The sequence below is a fragment of the Triturus cristatus genome, chromosome 3_1, assembly GCF_964204655.1.
Source record: "Triturus cristatus chromosome 3_1, aTriCri1.1, whole genome shotgun sequence".
Classification (NCBI taxonomy): domain Eukaryota; kingdom Metazoa; phylum Chordata; class Amphibia; order Caudata; family Salamandridae; genus Triturus; species Triturus cristatus.
Genome location: NC_140583.1, coordinates 1,138,957,535 through 1,138,982,253, shown reverse-complemented (window position 1 = coordinate 1,138,982,253; position 24,719 = coordinate 1,138,957,535).

The window sequence follows — 24,719 nt, the reverse complement described above, 5'->3', positions numbered from 1 at the left end:
AAAGAGCAAGTGAAAGTGTACAGTAGTCCTCCGGTACACAGGATGCATGCTGACATCATTTCCTTTGTGTTTGCGGCCCGTTTTTTGACTATGCGGTAAGAATATGCATGCACATTGGCTTTAGCAGTAATATTCAGTGTTGTTACATGTATTTTGCGATTATTTTCTGTGGTGGTTATGAAGAAATGATCGTTTTTGCATTAAGTGGGAGATATTTGGATGCTAAGTGCAAGTTCTTCCTCAGATGTACAGGATTAAATGCAATTGCACGACTGCTGACACCATTTGTTTGTGTGATGTGATCTGTGTTGGGTATGTGACTTAACTCAATCTGATATGTCTACATTACAGTTATTCATACCTGTCTACATGCACTTGGATCACACATTGCAGACTATCCACATTGATTCATGTGTGATTATGCATGCATGCATCAGTGGTCGTCATTGTGTTTGACTTAGTATTTGTGACAACATAAGTGACTGTCAACCTACTCATTCCTGTGATGTCTGCTACTGTTTGACATGCTTTTGACACACATGTAAATGGACATCAGGAATTCAGTACTTTAAAAAAATATTTTGGATACTTAAAATAATGTGTTTTCTTGACCACAGATTCATACTTGGTATTATTCAACCTAGAGTAGCAGATGTGCACAATTTATATGCACAGCTGCAGAGTCAGTCATGTGCATGAATCAAGATGGTTGTGGGACATTATGGTGATCTATATTATCTGATGATGTGAGCAAATTGTGTATATTTGGAATTTTATTTGTGAGTTCTGCTACATATCTAAGATCTATTCTTACATATCATACTGCACATTTTGTGTCTGGCACAAAATCACATCAGTTTAGTGTGACAGCGCTACACAGCTTGAAGCTAAGTTGATACCAATATGATGCCTGGACAGGTGATACGCAATATATGTGTGTATACAGTTTGTCATGTTTCAGACTCTGTAAGCTTCATGAGGTTGTGGTAGCAACACTGATGTTGTTGGCAGCAATCTATGCACCATAATGCAGAATGTGTCAGCCGTGTACAAATCATGTAGAGGACAACATAGCACACCAAGCCATCTGTTAAAATGTTGTGGAGCCAGTGTCCTAAGTGGACAGGATATTGTTGGATGGCCCCAACAAAGCAGCACTTTTCATTGTGCACTACTTACAACAGCATGACGTTCAATGCAAGTCAGCACATACAGTCAACATGTAATTGAATCAACACTGTATCATTTCTATTTGACACATTGTGCCAGACACAGGTACTGCAGTGTTTATGCAAAATGTATTTGACAGTTGGGCCTGTGTCTTCTACAGGCCTGTGTGCACTAGCAGTGGACATTGATGCAGCATCAACAACACTTAGCTGTTGGCAAACTCTGGCATGCCAGATGTAGACAGATTGCAGTCCGGAGATTCAGGAATGATGCACCGTGTATGGTTGAACAATCAAGTTGCACATGATCACATACATAGGGACCTTTGTGTTGTAGGGCACACACCAATGCAATGGGTTGACAGTGGAGACATCCTATTTTGTCCTGCCCCTTTTCACATCATCATGCATGTTGTTTTTGTGCAGAGCATTAACTGGTGAAGTTGAGGCACCTGACTTTGGAACAGCTTATATGTCAGGGTACGTGTGACTGTGCAACTTTGAGGGCATATTTGCATGTCCAGCACATTTGTTTTCGACTGACAGACTCAGAGTGCCCAGCTGTACCCATGCTTGAGTACTCCCAGTTGACAAGTATTGCGTTTGTAGATTCACTGATCATTAAAGACCATTGTGTTTAGAGGACTTGTACCGTTGTCCATGTTTGTGAGATGGTTTTGTGTGGAGGAGATGAGGCACAGCAATGGCATGATCACCAGAAAAATGTTCACACTGCTTGTACAACCACGACTTACATGGAATATGTCTCACATGTGATTTGTTTCCTTAACCCCTTCGACGCTCATGACGGAACGGTTCCGTCATGAGCGTCGGTTGAGCTGTGCTCATGACGGAACCGTTCCGTCATGACCACGCCCGCGCAAGCAGCAGCCAGCACAGCGGGGGAATCCGCCCCGCATGGAAGGGGTTAAGTTGCCATCCAGGACACAACCATGTGTGTCTGTTTTTTATCATCCCATGTTATGATTCTCTCGGGTATATGGTGGACTTCAGTTTGTTCTGTCCGGAGATAGGCTTTGGGGTAGCATACGCATCACTGGATTTGTGGTACAGGTTGCCCACACAGGACTGTAACACATTCCATTTATGGTTTATGGCCATCTTGACCAACCTTGTATTCTAGAGAGTCTGTTGTACATTCCTGGAGTGATCCGACAAAATGTGACATTGCCACATTTTTTTATTTTGCCGGTGTGTCTATGTGTTCAAATGTGACTGCTGGTGTGTGTGTGTATATTTGTGTAGTTGTGTTCAATTAGTTGATGACACACATCATGCAATTGCCATTGGTTAACTTGTATTGAAAAAACACAGATATTTTTGAGAATGTCATTCTGGTACTGTTTGTTGTCATGTCCATCTCACCCAGAACATTGTCCACTCATGATATTATTTTTAGTATGTTTCTGGGAAATTTTCTCTCTGATCATTAGTTTTCCTGTAGCACTTCCCTCATGTGTATTTCTGTTCTCTGTTCACTGAGGGACCATACACATTACTTAGGCCATATGCCAGATCTGTTGTTCCATCCATAATCTTTGTTTGATTGATGTTCTGTCCACTGCTATATGTGAGAGCTGTGTGTCGCTGTTTGTCATCTACCTTTGAATTGACAGATATAGGAACATCTGATGATATGAACCAAACATACAATACTTTTTTTTATATATTTTATTGGACAGTGACATTATGTGAATTTTTGGTGTAAAAAATCTATGTGATGGGATCTTTGATAATTATGATTAAGTGAAAAAGTTTATGATTATTTGATCCCTTCTTGCTGTTCCAACAGCAGATGCTTTAGTGTGTCTGACATCTGCCTCTTTGTCCTGGCCATCCTCTGAATTGTCCTGCTTCTCCTGGTCTTCACCCAATGGCGTGTTTCTGCATACACAAATATTGTGCAGAATGCAACATGTCATTATGATCTTATATACCAGTTCTGGTCTGTACAGGAGTGTGCCACCCAATATGTCTAGGCACCGGAAACTGGATTTGAAGACTCCAAATGTCAGTTCAACAATGGCCCTTGTGCGTCTCAATGCAACGTTGTAGTCTCTCTGTGCTTGTGTGTGTGTGACACTTTGAGGGTGTCATCAGCCATGGCGATAGTGCATATCCTTGATCACCTGAAACCAAAAATATGTAGATGTGTACATTAGTATTTGTGCCTGCTGTGTTTGCAGAGTGTCTATTGTGGTGTGTGTGCATTGTGAAACTTTGGTCTTTTGGTGTTGCTTCAGACAATTGACCAGCATCACTGTCAATTGAATTGCCTATACTTGACAGCCTACACATCACTATGCTGTCATTGTCTGGATCCTGTGTATTACCTCCATGTTGTGACTGTCAGGATGTATGTTTCACTAGGATAGAGATTACAGTTTCTTCACAGGCCCATTGCACATATTGATCCTCTCCTGTGCACATATTTTATGGTGTGCACCATTGGCACATGTGCCGTCTGACATATCCACCATAAGGGTATGATGTTTACAATGTTTGAACATCATCTACATACCTCATTGGAAATGATTGTGCTGAGGGTAGCTGTGGGAGAGATTCCTTGTCAGCTAAACGTTGAAATCATTGTGGGCTTATTACATCCATCTTGCCCCCAAGGTGTGTCAGTGTTTCAGTGACAGTGGCACTGCTATCTGGTGCAATCAACTTAATGGGGCATGTTAAGACATCATACATATGTATTGATTTCCTTGTGCGTGAGTTGACTTTGACTCAGCATGTATGGATGTTTGAGTAACACCCACAGATATTTCTGTGTGTGTCAGTTCGCAATCAACACAGATTTAAATATCAGATTTTGAGCATCATATTGCTACACCTCACCAGTATTTCCATATGCATGCACAACATGTAGTGAGATTGGGATTTGTAATGTGTGAATGCTTTTACGATGCATTCTCCATTCTGCAATGACACAGAGGGATGATCAATATATTTATGGGAATATTTGTGTGCAGTTGTTGCTGCCCTCATGCAGCAATATCTGTAATACTATGATGCAGGGACACATGCTACATGGTGCATGGTTGAGTATGTACATATGGCACATGTGTTTGTTTCAACATGTATGTAGCACAGCAGGAGCATGGGTTCTGTGTCATGTGCTGCACTATTTTTCACCAGTTATCTGATGTGTTCAGCAAAATCTATATTCCATGTGTGCCATACTGTTTTCTGTGTGATTTTTGTAGGCTAGTTCCTTGTTGTGCTGCCTGACATATGCCTTGGTTATTTTGAATTGTGTGCTTGTGTGTGATGTTATTTTTACGTGGAAGGAAAAAGATTTGGCCCCGGACTTAGCCAAAAATTGTCTTTCTGCCGTTTTTAGCTGGCTAGCTAGGGCTCAGCTTAAATGCAATGAGGACAAGTCTGAGGTTCTTCTATATGGGTCTTTTCCTTCCCATTTCATGGAAGACCTTTGGTCTGCAGGCAATCCCAGGCCAAACTCAACAGGCAGTCCGGTGAAGAATCTGGGGTTCTGGTTTAGTGAGGACCTCAGATTCTCACTGCAGATAAAAAAAACTGTCCGGAGTGTGCTTTGGCACTTTAAAATCACTTATTAAATTCCTGCCACTGTTGCCCAGATCGGCTAAGGAAATGGTGACTTGTGCCCTCATTTTGTCGCGTATTGACTACGCCAATGCAGAATATATTGATCTTCGCGGATAGCAGGTAAAAAAGCTACAAACTATTCAAAACACGGCAGCAAGAGTGCTGCTAGGCATCCCGGGCAGATCAAGTACTAAGCAACATCTCTGAGATTTGCATTGGCTCCCTGTGGTGCAACGCGTTTTGTTCAAGGCCCTCACCCTGGCCCACGGGGCCCTATACAAATCTGGGCCACCATATCTTAGGAGACACTTTGACTTCTATGCGCCCCGCAGATATCTGCGATCAGCAGCATAATGCCTTGCAGTCATCCCCCATTTTTGCCTTGCTCGAACGGGGGGTAGCTCTCTTTCTTTAAAGGCAGCCAAAGCTTGGAATACCCTCCCATATGAACTGCGAAACACTCAGGATCTCAGGCTGTTTAAGAAGCAGTTAAAGACCTTGCTTTTTAACTAATGTACAGCTACTCCTAACGCCTTTTTTTCCTGTGTCCTGTAGTTGGCTCTCGCGCCAGGACACTCTCGAGTATCTGTGCGCCCTATAAGTGCTGTATAACATAACATGATATAACATAACATGTTGGGACCAGTTCCAAGGTATGTCATGTTACATTGGTTACATGTGCATTCTCACGTATTCGGGCTACCTGCTTGTGTACTTGAGGTGTGTGGTGTAATAATTTTGTACTTACCAGCAAGCAGTCCATTTCCATATGTGCCATTTTCAAACCACTGGTTGATGATGGATTGTTGAAAGATGTAGGAGTCATGCACACTCCCAGGAAACTTGGCGACAATACTGACAAACAGGCCCATGTGGTCCACGATTGCCTGCACATTCATTAAGTGTGTGTGCTTCCTGTTCCTGTATATGTGTACAGTTACCGCAGGGGGCACAAGTAGGACATGGGTGCAGTCAATTGCCCCCAACACATGTGGAAAGCCAGCAATTACATAGAAGCCTTGCTTGTTGTCAAGCTGCTCTTGCGCAGTGTTGGGGAAGTGTAGGTGCTGCAGCGTCAACCTGATGATGACATCCAAGACATTTGGGAGGAACCTTGAGAGGGCTGACTGTGAGACTCTACCCTCTCTGGCAGTGGTTGGTTAGAAGGTACCAGAGGCCGACATGTGCAGCACTAGCAAGAGTGCTAGTCCAGCCGGTTTGCTGAAATCATTGGCTAGCTTGTGCTGGTTGATGGAACACTTCAAGAGCAGAGCCTATTTGCATGGGGAGGTAACTGGGCAGCCAAGATAGCAGTGGGTAAACCAGAAGAAGTGAGCACCAGGAGCCCTGGATACCACATCCAGGATGCAAGAGGTGATGATGGAGGGGAGTGTCATTGTAAGAGTGAGGAGCATAAAACATGCAGAACAAACTGGATGCCATTCGAAATTAGGAAATAACTTCTGTTGATTAAGGTACACTGTCTGCTCGTGTGCCTGCTGTATATAGATGCAAAAAGAACAACTGCTGGATGGAATGCTGAGCAATGTCAAACATTCACACCCAGTACAGAGATCTGGGCTTAAATCCATAATCTATTTGTTCACCATGCCATTCCAGTTTGGACCCAACCATATGCAAATCAGTCTTGACCCGGCTTCCTAGGGGAACAATCCAGCAGGAACCACCATGTCAGATCCTCCCTGAACTAGAAACAAGTATCCTGGGACTGGTGTTGGGGTATCACCCCTCAACAGCCAGGCTAGTCTGGGTCCAAATTAAACACAAGGAGATCATGGACGGAGCACTGCAACTTTTCAGACACTCAACCCCAGTCGCAGATCTGGGTTGAATCCATCATCATTCTTTAGCTCACTTCGCCATCACAGTTCAGACACAGCCATATGCAAAATCAGTCTTGACCCTGTTCCTTATAGGAACAGTCCAGCCTGAACTACCAAACATGGTCTTCCCTGCACCGGAAACAAGCATCCTGGGACCATTTTCAGGGTAACACCCCTTATCAGCCAGGCTAGCTTGAATCCAGTGGCAAAGTAAGCAAGGGGCTCATGTCTGGGTATACCTTGCCAACTTAGGGTGAAGCAAACACAAGGAGATGATGGATGGAGCGCTGAAACTTTTCAGACACTCACCCCCAGTTACAGATCTGGGTTGAATCCATCATCATTCTTTAGCTCACTTCGCCACCCCAATTTAGAACCAGACATATGCAAATCTGTCTTGACCCTGTTCCTCATAGGAAAGACCTAACCATATGCAAATGAGGCTGCTCCCCATGGGAACTTTCCAGCCCGAACTGCTAGGCCAGGTCATCCCAGGAAGGGAAACAAGCATCCTGGGACCAGATTCTGGGTATCACCACTCATCAGCCAGGCTTGCCTAACTCCAATGGGATGGTGAGTACGGGACCCACATCTGGGCATACCCATCCCACTTAGGGTGACAAATGCAAAAAGAACAATTGATGGATGGAGTGCTGAACAATGTCAAACATTCCCCCCAGCATGGAGATTCAAGCATTTCATCCATCACTGTTTTGTATACTTATTGTGCCGCCCTAAGTGGGATAGGTATCCCCAGATGTGGGTCCCATGCACACTGTGTCACTGGAACCAAGACATAATCGGCTAATGAACACATAATCATGGCTAAACAGGTCCTGAATTGTGTGTGTTCCAGTTCATGGAGGACCTCACTTTGCAGTTCAGGCTGGGCTGTTCCTGTTGGAGAAGGGTCAAGACTGATTTGTATATAGCTGGGTCCAAACTGAGGTGGCATGGTGTGCACAATAATGATGGATTTGGATGCAGCCTGAGCAATTACCAGTGGCTGAGATTAATTCAAGCATTCCATCAATCACTGTTTTGTATACTTATGCTGCATATAGATGGCAGTCGTGGCTGCACAGGTGTGGGTCAGTGAACCCTGCCCAAGAACACAACACTTTCATCAAGTAGGGACCCACTGGAAACCCACAGTCAGGGACAGATCAAGGAGCACCTGGATGCATCAGTGGACAATGCCACACAAGAGCAAATAGGATGTTGTGAGATGTGAAAGCTGGTCCGGCAAGATAAAAAAAGTTGGAGAAGACATCCCATCATCACTCATACCCAGGATGACTCATGGTCCTCAATTATAGGCTAGAACTAACAATCTGCAGAGCATCCTTGAAGCAGTAGATGCCTCTAGGGAAACTCATGAAGCTAAAATTGATACAGTGGCAATTGACCTGTGCAATTTAAAAAATGATCAAAGGACGTTGGTAGGCAGCGTGATCCAAACGGAATAGAAGCTCCCCCATGGACAGATGTGTTAATCAAACAAATGCAGGAACTTACATATAAAGAGGCATTTTCTGAAGGAAACGGCAAAGACAATTAAGGGCATTGTAGAAAGAGCAATAGCAGCATCATGGGCATGCTCAAGGTATTTTTCTGCCAAAGTAAAGATCATGACACACACATGGGATTTTTCTCCTATTACTTGGCCATTGACTCTATTGCTGATCACTGGCCAAGTCTGTGTGTTCGCTTTGATGTCTTTTACACTGGCATTATTATTTGTCCTCAATAGTGGAAATGTTCCCTTTCTTGTTCCTTGGACCATCCTTCTTTAGACGTGTCTAGGGCTAACTTTTAGATCTTGATTATTAATTTGGCTGTCCTAAGCCTAGCTTCAATGTTGACAGGGCTACATTCCTTTACCAACTCGAAGGCCTGCAACAATGAAGCTGCTCCATCTCAAAAACTCTGCAATAAAATAGCTATCCATTTTGTACATAAAATCGAGCTAATTTATAATAAAATCACTAAAGACAGGAAACCCTCTGAAAGACACTGCATCCTGCTGTCCTCTATCCTTGACCAATGTGCATCTGCTGGAAAGTTTTTTTCCCTCTCACAATTGATAACGTAGAGACACTGCTGAACACAGTTAAATCAGGTTCCCCCTTGAACATTATTTCAACCAAAATCTCCTTGCTACTCTCAAAACAGTTGTCCCCATCTATTTGCTCAATCCTCAATCTTTCAATGAGAGAGAGCCAACTACCACTTGAATGGAAGGCTGCACAAATAATTCCCATCCATAAGAAAACCAATGTCCTAATGGAGGACCTGTCCAACTACCGTCCGATTTCTGCCTCTCCTGAGTAGGATATTGGAAATGCATATTAATAAACATCTCCTCTGACCATGTCAAATCTTCCAGATGCCTTGACCCATCTCAGTCTGGGTTTAGGCCAATGTACAGTACGGAGTCAGCATTAATTGCTGTTGCCAACTGAATAAGGCACTCCCTTGACAATGGACAAGCAGTACTACTAGTGCTGCTGGATTTGTCAGAAGCTTTCGACACGGTTTCTCATCACATTCTGCTCAGGAGACTCAAAGAAATTGGAATTCAAGGACAAGCCTTTCAGTGGATTTCAAGCTTTCTCACACACCGAACTCAGACCATCAATCTTTGCCCTTTCTGATCACAGACCATAGAACTGACCAAAGGAGTACCTCAGGGATCCTGCCTCAGTCCCACCTTGTTCAACATTTATGTTGTTGTGTTAGCTGGATTACTTAAAAAGCTGGGCTTCACACCAATCTTGTATGCTGATGACACCCAGCTATTACTGTCATTTGACAAAAATTCTCCCAATATTCAGACTGCTTTCTCGGAAGGCATGACTGCCATCGCGACCTGAATGATGAATAATTTTCTACAGCTCAATGCTGGGAAAACTGAGATCCTGTTTTTCGGAGATGTTCCTCTGCTCTGGTCCCCAGAATGGTGTCCGTTTGATCTAGGCGACACCCCAGTCCCTAAGACCGTGGTTAAGAATCTTGGCATACGTTTGGACCAGAAAATTACACTGAAAGAGCAAGTTACAGCTACCGTGGGCTCATGTTTTCACATGTTTAGCCTCCTACGCAGGGTATTTCCCTTTTCTACCCTTAACCGCATGGGAAACACTCATCCAGGTACTGGTGATTATCCACCTAGACTACTGTAATGCTCTCCTGATATCAGCAAGTGAGTCCTCCTTAAGTAGACTTCAAGTAGTTCAAAACACCGTGTCTCGCCTTGTCTCGAATTCTGCTGCCTGAGCAGCTTTTCTCCCTCTTTTACAGCGGTTACACTGGCTTCCAGTACGCAAACGGGTCAAATTTAAGTTATGCTGCATTGTGTAAAAAGCAATAAATGGTAATCGTCCTGGCTATCTAGCAGGAAAACCTATTCAATATCAGCCACCCAGACCTCTATGCTCAGGAGCTAAATGTTTGTTCTTCGGCCCCCGTTTAAAAAAATCCATCTTGGGTGGTAAGGCATTCGCCCACTTAGCCCCCTATTACTGGAATCAGCTCCCTATTTATCTTTGGAAATGCCCAGATTACCTTCTATTTAGAAGGCTCCTTAAAACTGAACATTTCTAATTAACCACTTCTCATCTGCCTTGTCTATAGCAACTTCATAGAGCAGAGATACCCCTTTGGGGGTGATTCGGGCGCTTTACAAGTAAATAAAATAAATAAATAAATAGTGTTATGTTAATTGGTAATTTCTGTTAGGGGCTTTGTTCTACAGCTTTCTTGTCTGCTTGGCTCCATTCTCTGCCATTTCATAGAGTTTAGTCTAAATTGTATTTGTTTGAGATTATTGGGTGTCTGCAAAGCCATAGAGTGAAGGTAAGTTCCTGGGTGTCAAGCTTTATTTTTGGCATTTGCTATGGTCCTGTTGTTCTGTTACAGTTTCAGGTTTTCATAGGTCTTCTGCAATCCAACTCTTTTTCCCTTCTGTTCTTTGGATGCTGGATCATAACAGCCTTCTTTATTGATCTCTGACTTTTAGTGCGCAGCAATGATTCATTCCCTGCTTCAGTGTGTTTCTGCCCTCTTGGCTGGAATTCATTCCCAATGAGTCTGTGCCATGTCTCCTGCTTTGGGTTCTAAACATGTCTCTTTTGGTGGCCTTTGGTCTCTGCAATGAGTTATCACTCAGTTATTATGAATTCTCTGAATCCTGTTCTTATTGGTTTGACTAGGGAATGTAGTCTTCCAATGTTCTTTCATGCCATGGGAATTCCTTAAACTCCCACTGCAGTGTTTGCTTCTTCAGAACCAGCTCATACTAAGGGTGCATGACAAGGTCTTTCTGGAATTTGTTGTATGACCAAATTAATCCTAGCTAAGCACGCCTATTTGTTCATGGAGGGTGGCTCAGTTGATTTTGCGGTCATTGTTCCTTGGGTTTGATCATCTGCGTTTTCTGCCTTTTCTCTTTTGAAGGGTTTTCATTCCTTCCTGCATGATCTTCTGGGCTGTGGTGGTATCTGCTGCAATTTATAGGCATCGGTTTCTCCTGTTGTTGGGACTCTTCTTGGCTCTTTCCTTGTCATTGGGCTCCGTGTGTTCACTGGATGAGCCCCTTGCCTGGCTCACTTCATTTCCTTGGTTTCGGGGGGCTGTTCCTCCTGACTTCATTCTAGGCTTTGGGGGCCATGCTTAGACTTCGGCATGGTGGTGCTTCACAGAGAAAAGGCTGGGACAAGGAAGGCGGAGGAGGCAGTAATGTTTGAACTACTTACTGGAAATCGTCCTCGCTTCAAGCTAAGGCCTTTATCCTCCCCCTCCCAAACATTCAACTCTAACACGTAGTTCCTGGGTTTTCTTCCTTCATTGCTTTTGTACAGGGTATGGATGTGGTTGAGGACAATTATGCAGCAATAGTGATAGGAGTTGAAAGAATTTTTTTGGGAGGGGGGCCTGGTTTAGAAGAATAGTTGCCTGTCTCCAGGGCGAGACTCACCCTCCTAGATTAAGGTCAAGGACAAAGAAGACCTTTACTCAGAGGGATGAATATTGCACATATGTAATCAGGCTTTAATGGCACCAACCTGTATCGCCTACAAGACACTGAGAAAAATATAAATCATATAAACCTGAATGAAATCAATTAAATAAACTTTGACAGGTAGATAGTTCTTATCCAATTTGACCTCTCTAAACATTTGGCTTACACAGCCCACAGTCTGACTTATTGGAAACCTCAATAAGATTGTTGCTGCTTTTGAAATAACTGAAGTAAAATGATTGAATTCCGAATTATACTTCACATCAGCAACTAGAACAAACTATGCCTACATTTTTCCGTGAGGAAAAAACATTTCAATAGACAATTGAGTCTTTAGAAATCAATTTATAAAATTGAACTACAATTCCACTCTGCAAAGTATGCACTGTGTAGTATACAGAACAGACTGCATTAATGAGAAAAAGAAGTGTTAGCTTGGCTGAGATTCTTTCTTAATGCTCACAAAGAGGTTTGCAATAGGACTCCAGCGTGCATTAGGTATTTTAAAGTATTCATCATTGTTGCAAACTTATCTCCTGAAATTCTGTAGAAAGCTTTCAATCCCATCGTGTATGTGTTATCTATTTGTGTTCCGTTTCTGCGTCTCTCAGTTTGTCTGTCTTTCTGAATATCGCTGTCTGTCCTATTTTCTCTCTCCCTGCCCTTCTTCTCTCGCTCACTTACCCCTCTTTATATCCTATATCTTACACTCTCCTCTCTTAAGTGAGCTCTCAATGTATATGTACATTAATCAATAACAACTTTCTGCTTAAGGGTCAATCCTCATTTTGATTCTAAATGAACATTTTGTCACACCCTGCCACTCTTCCAAATGCTCCACAAAAATATTTCAGCTTACTAACATATTTTGTTTGAATTGTGTAACAATTCTGCAATAGTGTCAAAAGCTGCATGATGCGGGCCCCAAAAGGAATATTTTAATGGTTTTATCCAATACTATAGTGAGCTGCTGACCTAAAAAAACAAGGCCTCATCCACTTCAAAGGGACAAAGTGACTATCCACTAGCTCTAAGACTGTTGCTATGTGGCTAGATGTTCTTAGAGTAGTAAAACATTACATAATTTGATCTGAGCTGGGAGGATCAACATTTCTGAAACCAGAACAATGTTCAGGAACATTTTTTGAAGTTGATGATTAAACCACTTAAACTGTGAAGTAGACGTTATTTAATACCCCAGCCAAGTTAATGAGCACATGGAATAAAGTTAGTGATGAAACTGGCACTCTAGAATTCTTCATCATTTAAAAAAATGTACAGCCTTTATTTGATTTGATTTGATTTATATGTTTATATAGCGCATTGAATCACCCTCAAGTGGGTATCTCAGCGCTCTGGATTTGCAGAGAAGCATTAGTCGGGGTATTGGTCTGTAAACAGGGCAGTTTTCAGGATTTTCCTGAACTTCCAGTGGTCCGGGCATTGTCTTAAGGCGAGGGGAAGTTGATTCCAGATGAGAGGAGCCAGGTAGGAAAAGCTTTTTCCTCCCGTTCTTGTTTTTTTTTTATCTTGGGAATAGTTAGGAGCGATTTGGAGCTGGAGCGCAGAGTCCGATGTGGGATGTAATGATGGAGTCTCTCCGCCAGATAGGAGGGGCCGGTGCCCCAGATCGCTTTGTGTGTAAGGCAACATATCTTGAGCTTCACACGTTGTTGAATGGGCAACCAGTGTAGATGATGAAGGAGAGGTAGCGAGGCAGATCTGTAGGGCACATTTAGGACCAAGCGAGCGGCGGTGTTCTGTATCATCTGTAAGCGGTCTAATGAGGAGTCATTGGCTGCGATCAGGAGGGCATTGCAGTAATCTAGCTTACTCAGTACCAGGGTCTGCGTCAGGGTCTTTCTAATAGTGTCGGGGAGATAGGGGAATGCTTTCCTTAGAAGGCTCAGGTTGTGGAAGCATGAGCCCACTGTGTGAGAGACATGTTTCTTCATAGAGAGAGTCTGTTCGAGGTGAACTCCGAGGTTCTTGACAGTGGTCGCCGTGGTAGGGGGGACGCCTAATTCCGGGGGCCACCATTGAGGAGTCCACAGGAGAGGGGCATCACCGAAGACCAGAATTTCCGTCTTTCCGGCATTCAGCTGAAGGAAATTACTTTCCATCCAGCGTGATATAGCCAGCATGCCAGTGGAAAATGTGGATTGAGCTGTCTGAGAGGTTTTGTTAAAAGAGAAAGTGAGCTGTGTGTCGTCCGCGTAGGATATTGGGATGATTCCATGGTGTCTCAGTAGGTGGCCAAGGGAGCTACGTAGATGTTGAACATAGTCGGGCTTAAGCATGAACCCTGTGGCACCCCCTTGGAGAGGTCTTGCAGTTTAGACTGGAAAGGGCCGATGTTGATAGTCTGGGAGCGCTTGGAGAGGAAGTTGGTCATCCATTTCAGGGTCGTCCCCCCGATTCCTGCCTCCCTAGTTCTCCTGAGCAAAGTCTGGTGGTCGACTGTATCGAACGCCGCCAAAAGGTCTAATAGCACAAAAAGGGTGGACTGGTTCTGGTCTAAGGTACACCTGATGTTATCGGTGACGGCCACTAGGGCTGATTCCGTGCTGTATTTTGGACGAAAGCCCGATTGGGCCGGGTCCAAGTAGCCAGTTGCTTCGATATGGTCGGAGAGGTGTTTATTTACTTGTTTTTCCAGGACTTTGTTCAGGTAAGGGAGGAGGGAGATGGGGCGGAGGTTTGACAGAATTTCCGTAGGGAGGTTTGTTTTTTTCCAGATGGGGATGATCTGAGCGGCCTTCCAGGAGAGAGATAAGTGCCCTTCCTCCAGTGATTGGTTTAGTATGGAACAGACTGAAGGGGAAAGTTGTTTAGCTAAAGATGCCATGATCTTGGCGGGTATAACATCCAGAGGGGAGCTGGATTTTATGTTAATCACTGTGGATTCAGTGTCCTCCTGTGTAAGAGGGGGGAAATTCTATAGGATGGGCAAATGAGATGGGCAGTAGCAAGGGATGTGTGATACATTATCCAAGCAGGGGGACTGCTTAGAAGCGATTATATTGTTGTAAATGTTGTCAATTTTCTGTATGAAATGGTTACTTATTTTATCGCACAGTGTTTGAGAGGGAGCTTCTTCTGTCTCGCAGGCTATGGGATGGGTGAAAGTTTTTAGAATCTGGTACATAGCTTTGGGGGTGTTTTTAGCTGAGCTAACTTGAAGGGCTATATAAGATTTGTGGGTATGTTTAATATTTTTGTGATAGAGGGAGAGGGCGGCTTTGGATTTCTCTTTGTTGGCTGCGAGGTTGGTGCGGCGCCATTTCCATTCGAGGTTTTTACATTTGGTTTTTCTTTATGTACTTCTGAGGAGAACCATATTGATTTAGTGGAACTGGGTTTGGGGTGCCCTTTTTTAGCGGGGCGATCAGATCTATGGCAGCTAGTGCAGCTTGGTTTAAATGCGCTAATCTGTCTTCCGTGTTGCTGTGAGGAGAGTTTATGGGGGGGTGTAAAGGCAGGTTCAAAGGTGTCAGGATTGATTTTATACCATTGTCTTTATGGGGAACGTTTTTGCACGGTAGTCCGGTGAGTTCCTATATGTCCCGAAGTTGGAAATCGATAATGGCATGATCAGACCAATTGACTGGTTTCGGGGCGAAGTATGTGAGGAGGGGGGAGTTAGAGAAGACAATGTCTAAAGTGTGCTCTGCTAGATGAGTAGGGCTATTGTTTACTTTATTTAAATTTAGGGCGGTGAGGTCATTGAGGAAAGATGCGGTTTCCGCCTTCTCTAGGTTTTCGCTGTGGATGTTGAAGTCTCCCAGTAGCATGAAGTTATTGGAGGAGATCACGTGGGGGGCTGTTAGTTCCATTAGTGAGAGAGAGAAGTTAGTTATTAATTTTAGAAGACCAATTAGATTAGCACACTTGACAATGATTAGCTTTAACAACAAATCCCAAGACAAGAACATGTAGGGGCATATTTACAAGAAAGTGGCGAAGTGAGTTATTAAGCCAAGAACGCTAACAACACGCATCATCACTTTAGAAACGCATGGCTACACCATATTTGCTAGAATATGTTGCAGCCCTGCCTTTCCCCCTGCACTGGAACTAAACTAAGCTGCCTAGCGCCAACCCAGGCACCCTTGCACCCTAGTGCAGGGGTGCCTGTGTTGAGGGGAAGATTGTTTATGTGCCCCTTCCTACACATAAACAATCTTTAAATGCTGTTTTTCAGCTTCTCTGTGTGCCTGCTTAATGCAGCACACATAGAAGTTGTAAAACTGCATTTTTTTTTTTTAAATGATTGTTTATATGCAGGAAGGGGGACCTTCCTGCACATAAACAATCATTGCCGTTTTGCTGTTTCTATGTGTGCTGCACATGGAAACAGCAAAAACAAGGACATATGAAGCATTTTCATTGACACAGCGGCAGCAGAAAGAATGCACCACATTGCGACCCATTTACAATGTGATGCATCTAGGGAGATGCATCAAGTTGTAAAGCCCTGCGTCACATTATACCTGCGTCAGGTATATTATATGCAGTGTGGGCATTTTCACATGGGAAAGCCTTGTACAAGTAACGCAGTGAAATCTACAAGTTTTCCCAGCCAATTCCAGGACCCCACTGTGTCAAAACCCTATGCCTGCTTGGAGCAGGCATTAGGAGAGACGCAGTGTATGAGGAATAGGCCTCACCATGCATTGCTGGAGTTGGGTCGTGCTTGCGATACGATTCCAGCAATGCATCAGAATTTTGAACACATCTGTCAATCCATGTCCCATTGTGCGCCGTATTGTAAATATTGCGCATCCATGGTGGCGCAAGGGTTTTGCATGCAGGCGCAGGGAAAATTACACATTTACACAGATGCATCAGTTTCTTTTAAATAAGCCCCCAGGTGTTCCCTGGTCTTAATTTTGATGCTGCCTCCTATTTACGCTGCTCTTGTAAATAGGGGAAAGCAACAAAATCAATCTGTTTTGCAGTGGAACGCCCACCACAACACCAACTGCCAGCCCCTTTCACGCTAAGTGTAACGTGAAAGGGGCCTTATTTACAAGGCATTATTAAGCCATGTTATGTGGCTTAACATTGCCTTGTAAATAAGACAAATCTCCTATCGCCATCACAACATCACTAAAAGTGACTTGGTGGCAATAGGAGCTTGTAAATATGCCCCATAGTGTCCCTGAGAACCTTTTAGCCTTTGATAACAATATCTGTCATTCCTGATAATCACAGATGCCAAGATTGCTCACTGTGCTCAAATAGACCAATACTGTTTTTAACACGTGCAAGCTGCTCAGATTGTCTGGGCTAACGAAGGTTAGAGGCTACCATCAGGTACTTTGCTTCAATACGACAATGTGTTAAATTTGCACATTACCAGAGTAAACCGCATTGAACCATTCTCCTGCTTATATTACACTAACAGATGTTGACCAGTTTGCCTAAAGGCCGAACTAAATCCCATGCACACTCAAACGCACCCAGAGAAACGTGCAAAAACACAGTGCATGCAGTCTCTGGCATGGGTTTGTAACCACATACAGCCACATCTTAATAGTTCTAGGAGGCTCCACTGTCTGACTTAAAAAGTACAGTCCTAAGATTAAACCTACAAAAACCAGACAACTCTCCACCCCCTTATGTGCCTTATTATAATGTAACACATACAGAATTATCCTTACAGCCAAACATTGCCAACTTCCTTGAATTCAGTGTTTAAGTCCTCATGTAGCATTACTGCAGAGATATTTTCTGAAAATGCACTGCAATGGCATTACTGTAGGGCATCTCTCAGGCCAATTTCAATTTAGTATAAAGTTTCATTTTCACTGACTTATTTAAATCCCTCCAAAAAATGAAAGAAAAGAACAAAACTCTGATTTAGCCAGTGTAATAATCCAAAATGGCCTCTGCATATTTTATTAAAATAAGTTACGAACGTTAAAAAGAATCTTCAGAAGAGAAAAGTGATTCATAGGTCAATGAAAAGAACAATGTATAATGTATGAGTAAAGATTATTACCAATGTTTTTTTTGCGAAATTAGTCCAGCATATCAAGAAGTTTTAATCTATTGCAATTAGATTTGCATATCTTTCAGTATTTGCACAATCTCTGCAGATATTTCAATTTTTCTAAACTTTTTTTTGGTTTAGCTATTCAAAATGTCATTAAAGATAACCATGTAGCTAGCTTCCAGTTGCCATTTTTAAAGAATTTGGGCTTCCATAGCCTTGCTATTAATCTGGTGACAACCAAGGTGAAACAGATTTCTGTTTGCAATGTGTTACTTTCTAACGGGCATATTTACAGCAGAATGGAGAAGAGTGGCATTAAGCAAACTTTGCTAACACCACGCTTCTCCATTCTGTAAACGCACGGATGTGCTGTATTCAGAAGAATGCAGCACACCCCTGCGTTTCCCCTAGCACTGGCGCTGAGTTCAACTGCCTAGCGCCAACGCAGGCACCCTTGCACCATAGTGCAAAGGTGTCTGCGTTGAGTGGAAGATTGCTTATGTGTAGTAAGGTCTCCCTTCCTGCACATAAACAATCTTTAAATGTTGTTTTGTAACTTCTATGAGTGCTGCCTAATTCATCACATATAGAAGTTGCAAAACAGCATTTTTTTAAAATTATTGCTTATTTGTAGAAAGGGTGTTTCCCTTTCGACTTGTGGCCACCCCGAGCCGCACCAGGAGCCTCGTTGGTGGTCCCCCGTCCCGAAGGCGACTGCGGCCGAAGGCGTACAGTTTCATCCGTCCATTTGAAGACCTCCTCAGGTGAATCGAAAAAGTGTGTGCGGGACATGTAGACCACCAGCAGCTGGGCCGGATACAGAAGAGCATAAGGCAGCTTCAGGGCGCGAAGCCGGGCCTTTGCCGCCAAGAAGGTCTGTCGTTGTTGTTGCACCAGGCGGGTATAGTCCGGGAATATCAGGATGCGTGAGTTCTCAAACACCAGGGGCTCCCTCGCCCTAGCCTGCTTCAAGATAGCATCCTCCACTCGCTCCGCCAGGCCCCTCTGCACCACCTCCAACGCCTTAACTCGATTCCTAAGTGTCCCCACGTCATCTTCCACCCCAGAGATCCTTGCCTCAGCCTCCGTGATGCGATCCACGGCATTCCGTAGGTCCTGGCTGAGCAGCGTAACATCCGCCCCCACTGCACCAATTTTGGCGTCCAGCATGTCTCTTGACTGCGTAATAGCAGCCATCAGCTCCGCATTACTGGGGCCTCCTGACTGCGACGTGCTTGGGACCGCTGCGGTCGCCCCATGACCCGTGAACTTGTCAATCGGGCCCTGCTTGGTCTGGCCACTGCCCTTGCCATCCCTCGTCATCGTGCGTCACGGGCTGCAGTCCTCACGGTCCCAGTCACACACTCTGCCGCCTCAAGGGCCGCCCCCGGACAGCAATATGGTAGGCAATCCCATGCCGCCGCTCTCATCCAACGCCCCTACTGGATCGCCCGATGGGCAGGCAAGCCCAGGAATACCTCTGCCAGTCGTTCGCCATCCCGCCTGGGGGCCACCAGACAGCACCACCTCCAGCACACTGCTAGGTAGGGGGGAGGGGGGCAAGCCACCGCAGCCCGATCCAGCTGCCGAGACCCCCGCTACCCCCGCGATCCGTCCATCGTCCGGCCTCCTCAATGCACACCCCAGCTAGCTTCTCTGCGGCGCGAGGATCGCCCGCACTCCCCGTGGTCCGGCTCAACCACCGAGCTTACACCACCCAGCCACACCAGCCGCTCTCACCGTGAATGGCTCGTGCAGGGGGCCCCTAGTCACTCTCACGGCCCTGGGACCAACCAGACTGCCGAAGCCTCTTCGCCTCTCTCTTCCGGGCCTCAGATATGTCACGGCCCCTCCTCCGGGTACTGCCGGTGACCGGGGGGCACAGGGAAGGAACGACGCCCCCCCGGCTGCACTCACCCACTCACCGGTGTCTCTCTCCAAGCGCTGCCACCACTCTCGGCCTGCTCACTTCGCCTCGGGCCCTCGAGCCCCGTACGGAGCTCCTCCTGGGTTTCCCGTGATAATGGCGCCGCCGCGGCCCAGGCTACGCAAGGCCGCCGCCTCCTCTCTGACACTAGGCCGCAGGCGGCCGCAGGATTTTGCCCCCGGCTCCGCCGGTATCCGGGCCGCGTCCGGCTCACCGGACCACTCTGCCAGGGGGGCACCGGTCCGCCGCTCCGCCAGCCAGCCGGATAACAGTGTGGGATCGGGTGGGCAGGATATCTGGTAGTATTTAGATGTCGGGCGGTGCGGAGCTAGCTCAACGCACGTCCGCCATATCGGCTCGCCAAGCCACGCCCCCATTTATTTTAAATTTTGATGTTGTTATTGTATAAATACATTTTCAAAATCTAGTGTTTGCAATTATAAATAATAATTTTATGAGATTGTTTCAGTCATAATGTTATTTTGTAAATATTAGGTTTATTTATGTTAATATTTAATAGTCCATATTTTAATTTTGTTTCTCAATTAAAATTGTGTTACAAATGGATATATCATAAGTATTTTTTGTATGTTTTTTTTTTAATGTTCCATATGTTTTAACATTAATATATTGTATAATTGTTATAAGCTGATATGCTTATCTGTGTTTTGATAAAATTGTGGTCGTCTGTGTTTTGTTGTTAGTATTTTAAACATACAGAGGGGCATATTTGCAATAGAAGTGGTGGAGCGCGGCGTTAGCCTCCTTGGCTAAATGCTGCTTTCTGCCACTTCTGAAAGGCAGGGCTGCATCATATTTACAACAATATGGTGCAGCCCTGCGATTCCCCTTGCGCAAAATGTAGCTGCCTAGCGCCAACGAAGGCACCCATGCACCATGGTGCAAGGGTGCCTGTGTTGCAGGGCAACATTGTTTATGTGCAGGAAGGTGTCTTTTCCTGCACATAAACAATCTTTAAATGGCGTTTTGTAACTTCTACGTGTGCTGTAGAATGCAGCACACATAGAAGTTGCAAAACATCCTTTTTTTTAATGATTGTTTAGGTGCAGGAAGGGGCACCTTCCTGCACATAAACAATCAATGTCGTTCTGCTGTTACCATGTGTGCTGTACAACGCAGCACACATCAAAACTGCAAAAACAAGGAGAAATGTTTTTGTTGCGCCTTGTAAGAACTGGGTTTCCCTGGTCTTAATTTTGGCGTTGCCCCATATTTATACCACCCTTGTAAATATGGGCCAGCGTCAAAATCGACAAGGGCTGCGGTGGAACACCCACTCCAACACCCATCCACCTCCCCTTTCAGGCTAAGTATAGCATGTAAGGGTGCCTTATTTACCAGTCAGCTTTAAGCCACGTTAAGTGGCGTAATGCTGCCTTGTAAATAAGGCGAGTGTAGAGTCGATATTTATGTGTATGATCTGTATTTACACTTGTTTTGATGGTGATAGGAGCCTCGCCTTATTTACAAGGCAGAGTAAGCCACTTAACGTGGCGTAAGGTTGCCTTGTAAATAAGGCACCCTTTCACGCTATACTATACGAGTGAAAGGGGAGGGCAGTGGGTGTTGTGGTGGGCATTTCACCGCAACACCCACTGATTTTGATGCTGCCCTCTATTTACAAGAGCAGCGTAAATAGGAGGCAGTGCCAAAATTAAGACCAGGCAAAACCTGGTCTTAAACAGGGGAAACGAGGAGAAATGCTTTATTTCTCCTCGTTTTTGCAGTTTTCATGTTTGCTGCCCGGCGCCCCTGCTCCCGGGGCTCTGTGTCTGGGACTGGCTCCTTGGGCGGGGGAGGCAGTTGAAAGGGCCCCGCCGGACAGTTTGCCATAGTGTCTGGCCCCGCGGCTTCTATATATCTTTTTGGGGAGTGGGATCGGGGGGGTTGTGGGACTTAGGGGGTGCGGGTAGCGTAGTTTCGGCGGCGCACCGGTAGTGTTGGGTGGTTGGGGGGGATCCATTGGATGGGGTGACCCGGGTTTCCCAGTTGGAGTCTGGAGGCGAGTTCCACCGCGACAGGTGCTTCAAGGTTTTTGAGGTATGGGGTTGGGGGAGGAGGGGTCACGGGGTGTTCAAAGTGGTAATAGTTACTGTTGACCGCATGTTTCCCATGGTACGTCTGGAGCAAGGGATATGCCACAAGCTACTGCGCAGCTGGGTACCGTCAAGGTAGTAAGTTGGAATGTACGGGGGGCGTTAGACAAGATTAAGCAGGGGCGCTCCTGCGCTAAGCCAAGCGAGTGGCGGCAGACATACTGCTCCTGAAGGAGACGCACATGCTAGGCACGAAAACTCCCTGCCTCCAGAGGTTTTCATGCGGGCTTCATATGGGGGTCTCGGGGGGTCGCTATACTAGTGCATAAGCGAGTCCCGTACATTCATGATAGGGTGTGGACAGATGCTCAGGGACACTACGTCTTTGCTAAGGGGCAAATAGGGAGTGACCGGGTGGTGTTTGGAAGCGTGTATGCCCAGCCTCCGATGTCCTGGGCGCTGGTAGAGAGGATCACTGCGGTCTGGACTGAATTCTCACACAAGGCATGTGTGGTTGGCGGAGACTGGAATGAGGTGATGGAGGGCTCCCAGGATCGGTGGAGGGAGGGGGGAGTGCCCGATAGTTCGATACGTACCAAGCTGAGAGCTCTGGCGGACGGCTGAGACTGACTAGATGTCTGGCGGCATTTTCACGGCACGCAGCGCGCATATACATATGTCTCGGCAGTGCACGGCTCGTTCTCACGGCTGGATTACATCTTTTTGTCCCGAGATCTGTACGGCAGGGCCATAGGGGCGGAGATTCTTCCAAGGGGCCTTTCGGACCACTCTCCGGTGGCGGCGGTGTTGCACCTGGGGCATTCGTGGCAGCCGTTTTGGTGGCGCATGTCAGTGTGGCACCTGCAGCAGGAGGACTATGGGTCGTGTATGCGGGAGGCATTGGAGCAGTACTTGTCCATTAACGTGGGCTCGGTCCCTGAGGCCGGCCCAGTGTGGGAGGCGCTTAAATCGATGCTTCGCGGGGTGGATATCTCGTATTGTGCCATGAAGCGTCGGCGCAAGGGTGAAAGGGCCCTACAGGCGGAAGCCGAGATAGTCGCCATGGAGAGCCGGAGCACTGTGGAGGGTGGAGGCCGAGATCGTCGTCGGCTCCTGTTTGCGCAACAGAGCTATGCCTCGATGTTAATGGAGGAGGCGCGTCAGGCATGGCTGGCAACTCGGAGACGAGTTTATCAATGGGGGGATAAGTCGGGCCGGATGCTCCATAGACTGTGCCAGGGCATGAATCATCCGTGGGTGCTCCCGGGGCTGGTGGATGCTGCTGGTGGCCCCATGTCGGATCCCAGGGTGTTGGCGGAGAGCTTTGCGGGGTATTATGCGGACCTCTATGGTCCGCAGGAGGTCCTATTGGTCGAGACGATAGAGCGGTTCCTTGAGGACATTCCTCCTCGGGTCCTCTCGGACTCAGCATGAGAGGAGTTAGAACTCCCACTAATGGTCGATGAGCTGGGGGAGGCGTTGGGTGGTCTCAGCCCTGGGAAGGATTCCCCGCTGAATTCTTTCGGACACACTTCCTTCAGCTCGGTTCACACTATAGTGCGGCCCTAGAGGAGGCTCCCGAACGGGGGATACTCCCATGTGATTGGTGGCACGCTGGAGTTGTGGTGTTCCACAAGCCTGGTAGGCCCGCCGAACTGCATGCATCGTACCGTCCCATTTCCCTCCTTAATGTGGAGGCTAAGATCTTGGCGAAGGCCCTGGTGAATCGTTTACTGCCCCATATTATGTCCCTGATCCATCCGAATCAGGCCGGATTCATGCCCAACAGAGCGACGCATCACAATATTCGACGGGCGCACGTCGCGATTGCGGCCGTGCAAAGATTGGGACTATCGCCGGCTCTCTTGTTGGCGGATATGAATCGGGCCTTAGATTCTCTAAGTTGGCAGTACCTCTTCGCCCTGCTGCGGCGCCTGAACCTTGGGCCGAGATTCCTTTCGTACCTTCTGCTGCTGTATACAGACTTATTGGCTTCGGTGCGGGTGGCGGGGGCGATATCTGCCCAGTTTCCGGTGGGCCGGGGTACCCGTCAGGGCTGCCCCCTGTCCCCATACTTATTCACGCTGGCGATTGAGCCATTGGTGGCGTGGGTCCGGGTTGACGCATAGATGACCGGGTTTGAGTGGTCAGAGGGCTTGTCTGACTGCATCGCACTATATGCGGACGAAGTGCTTTTCTTCTTGACAGACATAGATCGGACAGGGCCGCGGTTGCTGCGGATTATGCAAATTTTTGGGGAGACCTCACATGAATCCGCAGAAATCGGCACTGTGGGTCCTGGGGGTGAGGTTCATCGGAGGGGCTGGCGCACGTCGGTTCAGTTGGCAGTGGGGGGGCTTAAATATCTGGGGGTATTCCTGTCGGATGTTCTGGCTATTGCATGGGAGAGAAATATGGTCCCTGTATGGGACAGGGTGCGCGACGACGTTAAGCTGTGGGCGCGTATGCTACTGACAATATATGGTCGCTCGGCCATCTTCAAGATGGTCACGCTCCCCCGTCTGCTGTATCAGCTGCAGAATCACCCGTATGTTATTCCACCGAGCTGGTTCCGTTGAGTGAATGCAACCCTGGGACAATTTCTTTGGGAGGGAGGCGGGGTACGGGTGGCACTGCGAACATGCATCCTCTCGGTGTATAGGGGCAGCCTGGCGGCGTCGGATATACTCTCCTACTATCAGGCTTCCCATCTCCTCGTCCTTAATGAATGGTGGTATGGGGATAGGAGTGATCCGGCATATGCGGTCGAGCGTCGGTTGATGGATTCATATACCCTACACACAATCTTATATGCGGCCCCTGTGCGCGTGGCGCTGCCGCCGGCGACTCGGGTTGTCTTCCAGATATGGAGGCAGGCACTGAGGCGGATGGGCTGGTGGAATAGGCTCACGATGGAGACCCCACTGTGGCATAATGGCCGCCTGCCCCGACTGGCTGTGCTGTCCGGCTTTGTGGGCTGGGACCGCATCGGTATATCTACGCTCAGGGACGTGGTGCGGGGTGCAACACTGAAGTCCTTCCAGTGTCTGCGAGGAGAGTTCGGCATACCCTCATCGCAGTTTCTCAAGTATCTGCAGTTC